Source organism: Mytilus galloprovincialis, chromosome 13, assembly GCF_965363235.1.
Source record: "Mytilus galloprovincialis chromosome 13, xbMytGall1.hap1.1, whole genome shotgun sequence".
In the NCBI taxonomy this organism is placed as follows: domain Eukaryota; kingdom Metazoa; phylum Mollusca; class Bivalvia; order Mytilida; family Mytilidae; genus Mytilus; species Mytilus galloprovincialis.
In genome coordinates, this window is record NC_134850.1 from 63,150,998 (window position 1) to 63,156,997 (window position 6,000).

Below are 6,000 nucleotides of genomic sequence, written 5' to 3' on the forward strand. Positions count from 1 at the left end.
TTTGTAGACTTTTGTGACATATTCACTCCCCTTTTTTGCAATATTTTGTATCAAATAATCAGATCGTTGCAATGGTTATACCAAAAAGAGATTATACTTCACACAATTTTAACCATTATAAATGGAATCTATTATAGATTCTCTTCCTATAAATATACACATACATAACACAAGTATTAAGGCTTGTTTGTTAGAAAGGAAGGGAAACTATGTATTGCTACCTAATCCTTCCGAAACCCAAAAAACCTTGTTTTCATTTAAACACCATAACCGTGATAGGCAAAATAAAAATGAAGGTTGAAATTTGTTCAGAACCAGAACCTGATTTTTTATTACATTTGGATCGAAAAGATTCAACGACTAATTAATGGGGTTTTGCCCCTATGAAAATTAACTGGTGCCGGTTTGCCACCAAAACTTAGAAACCATAAGTTGAAGACACCTATGATCCTCACCAATCATCATCATTTCACGTGACCATGTAAATAAATCTAAGGTCAAAGGTAATGGTCATGACCTAGATTTTGACATTTCGATTTTCCACAGAAAATCATTGAAAAAGGGTCAATTTCCATTGTTTATTGGTTCGGAAATAAAGAGTGCTTACGTCGACAAAAAATATCTTTGAACATAATGTTTATAATGACATTTTGCGGATGTTGCTTGAATATTGAGTTTGTCTACGCCTGCGCTCGTTATTTCCTGGTCTTAAATTTAGCTGAAATCCAGCGGGTTTTGTCAAATTTCGCCAGAATCTCTTATTTTGACCTATTTTAGATGTAAAAATCTACGCTTTAGAAATAAAACTTTGACAGTAATGGTTTTATTTAACTATCTCGTATGTCTTTAAGGTGGTATAGGAGTCTAAAATAAAAATGATAGAATTTGTTCATACTTAGCCAAAACATAGTATTTATTGATACATGTTCAAAAATATAATAAAAATGATAGGTCACCGCACTTTTTCTCGAGTTACAGGTTGTGACAAAATGACACATTTTGTATGGATTAAACAAGAAAAAACACCATTTTGTGATTAGAAACTACACAAAATGATAGAATTGTAAAATAAATTAGAAAAATAAAGCTTTAAGACAATGCTTTAAGAATATCAAAACAAAAGAAAGGGTCACCGTACATTTTTTCAGGCTAAAATACTTAATAGGAAAATTTCATGAATAGCCCTTCACTGTTTTAGAGTAACCTTCCCTTAAAATGCCAATTCAAAGAAATTTAAAAACAACCAAAAATAATCTACACTTGAATTTTTTTTTAATATTTATAAGTTATATTGTTATAAATTGGTTCTTTAAAATGAAATTTTACATTTAATATCTGCATTCCTGCAGTTTATTTTGATAACTTGATTGAAAATCTGGACCTTATGTTCTCTGTTTTTTTCACAATCCAAGATGGCGGAAGACAACCATACCACCTTAAGTGAATTCAAAAAAAAAAATATCTTGTAAAACTGAACTTTATAAAAGGGGCCAAATATAGCTATTACCAAACTTACTCCTTTATAGGACCAATATAGATCTAGGGCACCAAAACTGTTTTTCGGGTCTGAAATAATTATTTTTTGCTTATAATTCAAAAGAAGGCAGAGATAGAAAGAAGCTTTAAAATGCAAACATGTTCAGCATATTTAGATCTTTTAAGAAATTAAGGTCTAGGGCAGAGGTTTAAAAGGTGTCTAGCAACAACGTAAAGTACCTTAGCAACCATCATGACCATATAGTATTGAATTCAAAAAGTTCTGAATGAAATTTTTATGATTTTTTTGATACTGGAAATGACATGTGTGTCCCTAGCCACGACATATAAGTCTTGAATAATTACTTATTTTATTAACTTTAAAGACTATAAATGGTACATTTTTAATACTTGAATAATTTTGTTACCCTTATGAATGATTTTTGGCCTCAGCATCTCTTGTTATGAACAAAAAAGTACTAAGCAATCATATATTTTTGAACTAAGAAGGCGATCAATAATATGAAACATTTACTCTTTAATAAAGTTCTTTCCTTTTCCATAACGGAAAGTTCTTACTGTATTTCTTCTGATTATCATTTTTCCCCCACAAGAAAAGCCACAGTAACATGTAGCAGCCTTGACCAACCGCGTAAGACGTGTCGCTTTCAGATTCTTACTTTCTATCGGTGTTATAAATATCTATCCAGAACTCACCATGTGAGAAGAAAAACTTTTGTCGGCTCGGAGTAGTCCCTCTAAAACATAAAAACCGTGTTATCATCCAAACACCGTGACCGTAATAGGTATAAAACATGAGTGGAATTGGTTAAGGACCCGACCCAGTTTTTCGTAACATTCGATCGAAAAGATCCAACGACTCATTGATAGGGGTATGCCCCTTTGCAAAATTAACCGTTGTCGGTTGTCCAACAAAGCTTAAAAACTATAATTCGAACACACCTAAGATCTTCACCAATCATCATCAATTTACGAGACTTTGAAAAAAGTAAAAACACAAAAATACTGAACTCCGAGGAAAATTCAAAAAGGAAAATCCAAAATCAAAAGGCAAAATCAAAAGTCCAAACACATCAAACGAATGGATAACAACTGTCATATTCCTGACTTGAAAATGACCTTGATAAAGGTCACATGGTCAAAGGTCAAGGTCGTGTCCAAGATTGCATATTTAGTGTTTAAAACCTTATATAGATGATTTTTTTAAAAGCTTTTTAAGGTTGACCTCGACCTTTTACGTTTCCACTTTTTATCCCATATCTGAAAAACGGATATACTTACAGAAATAGTAAATAGTGAAAAATCTGTGGAACATAACTATAAAGACTATTTATACATAACGATCGAAGATATTTTATTTATCCTTAAGGGTCAAAACACCCGATAACGGTTTCTGAACAGACAAAATTAGCTCCAAAGGTTCTATACCCATTTGGAGTTGTTTTTAACATCGTTAACCAATGAACGTCGCAAAGGTTACAGGTCTTAAGTCAAGGTCATGTTTTAAATAGAACATTTGTTGTTTTATGTTATATTTAAACGGTTTTGTGTGTGTTTGAGGGCTTTTTAATGCATTCTACGTCTAATCGAACATGTATTTTACATTATGAAAAGGAAAGACCTCTCTATACATGTATATATCTTTATTTCTCAATAAATCATTTGCGTTGGAATGGTACAGAGAACATGTTATTTTAAATGAAGGAACGAATAAACATGAATGAGAAAGATGTCCTCTCGGATCACATAACCCTTTATTAACAATTTTTTAAAGTTTGCAGACTTTCGAAAGTGTCGATTTTCTTTAGCAGGTCATAAGATTACTAAATTAAAGAGAATTTGAATGTTTTGAAAAAAAATCTTGAATAAATAAATTTTGGATGTTAGCTAATTTTCTGCATGACATAATTTAATGCAGTTCGTCACCAATGGCATTCAAGTAGCATGATGTGAAGATTATTTTTTCACGTTGGATATTAATCCATCTTCCTTGTTCAATAGGTAGCTTATGATTTGTTGTCTAAAACTTGCAGAGTTCGACTATTTGGTTAGTTTCTAAAATATCAAAATAACTTTCGAATTCGAGTTTTTGATTAAATAGCCAGTAACAATTTAAAAACCATTGACATTTTGATCATTATTATCATTCTTTTTCCGCAGAAAACTTTCTCGAAGTTAGCAACCTTAACCGTAAGAATAATTGCCTTCATGTTAAGACTTTGTATTGGTGTCAGTTTTACCTATATGGAACTCACACTGTGTGTCGAGACCTTTTTTTGGTTCGGAGTAATATATCCGAAACCAAAATGCCTTTTTATCATTCAAACACCACACCCGTTATAGATAGTAAAAAGGCGAAGGATGACATTTGTTCATGACCAGACCCCGTTTCACCGCTACATTCGATCAGAAAGATTAAACAATTAGTTGGTAGGAATATGTCCCATTGAACATTGACCGCAGTCGGTTGGCCACCAAATCTCAAACCGTTAGTCGTAATGTGACTTTGACAATGCTTCAATGTCAACGTTGTAGGTCCAGTAAGACCCCTTTTGGTCCCAAATCATAGCAGATTTACAAAAAATATAAAATCTGAACTTTTAATTCTTTATTAGAAAGTAGAATGCTTCTGCTACATGAATATGGACTGTTTAAACATTACAATGCACATTATATTGTGCACTAGCATCATGCTTAATTACTGACATCTTCACAGTTTCAGCATTTTAGTTAAATTCTATACGGTTTACGTCTTGAATGAAAGTGGCCGCATTAGTGTTTATTCTTTCATATTGAAATGTAAGTTATATTTGATGATAATACACAACATATATAAAGATAGAGGATGAACATTGAGGCGGCCACCGTCGTGTCTGACAAAAACCATCTGAAAAGTGTCAATGGCATATTTAATTGATAGATTTTTCATATGTAAGCTAGAATCGGAGAGTTGTTAATGTGTAATAAATAAAGGAAACAGTAATTCACCGCTGTGCCAAATTCATAAATCGATAATAAAAAATACAGGTTACAAACTTAACCTGAGGGAAACTCATCAAATATAAGGGGACAATAGTGACACAACAGAAACACAGCATTAACAGGTAAAACACACAGAAACGAACTAAGCATTAGACACAATCCGATGAGAATAACAAATAAAACATCAAAACTAAAAAAATGAATTAGGGATAGAAAAGTACCGTAACACGTATTATAGCAATGCAAATTCACACTCAAATATAAAAGGAGACAAATGACAAAACGGAAAAACAACATTTAAATGTAAAATACACAGAAACGAACCATTTTCCTGACTTGGTACAAGACATTTTTTAAAAGCAAAAATGGTTGGTTGAACCTGACTTTGTGGTATGCCATACCTCCCACTTTCATGGTAATGTTAAATATAACATAACAATGACAACATAACATGCCAGGACTACAATACAAACAAATTGGAGAACATATGGGACAGAGAATAATAGCTAACAAAAGGTACCAAGGTTAAAAGTCAGGACACCAGACGTACGTTTCGTGACTAACTAGTGACGTTCAGATTAAAAAAAAACAGAAGCCAAAACAAGCACAAAGTTGAAGAACACTGAGGACCTAAGTTCAAAAAAGTTTTGCCCAATTCGGCTATGGTTTTCTGCCTGGAATAAGAACATCTTTATTATTTAGAATAATTCATACTTTTGCAAACAGTTAATTTGATACCATGACTATATAATTGATATACATGATAAAATCGAAGTGTTAACTAACTATAGAACAAAAACGGATACATTACATAATAACATCATAATCCAGCACAAATACACACACGAGTTAGCCAGAACCTCAATGCACAAAGTGACGTCACATTTTAAATTCTAAGTAAATAAGTTAAAAGCTTTCACATAAACTTATTGAATCATCTGAATTAGACACTCATATGTCCCAAATCTTTCGTCAGATGAACCTGAAATTTGAGGCAAAAATCGGCTGCTACCGTACTTACTCCTTTGTATGTTGACAAATACATTTGTTCGAAACCCGAAACAAGCACAAAACTGAAGAGCACCGAGGACCAAAAGTTAAAAAAAGTTGTGCCCAATACGGCTAGGGTTTTCTGCCTTGGAAAAGAACATCCTTTTTATGTAGAACAATTTATACTTTTGCAAACAGTAAATTTTATAAAATGACTATATAACAGATATACATGATAAAACATAAGGGATAAATAACTATAGAATAAAAACGGATACATTACATAAACACAACACAACCCAGTTAGCTATAACCTCAACGCACAAATTGACTTCACATTTGAAATTCTAGGTGAATAAGTTAAAATCTTTCACATTAGCTTATTTAATCATCTAAAATAGACACTTATGTGTATAAAATGTGTTCAAAATTTTTTTGTCTGATGAACCTGAAATTTGAGGCCAAAATCTGCTGCTACCAGACCTACTCCTCTGTATTTTGACCTAGACGTTTGTCAAAACACCTTGTTAT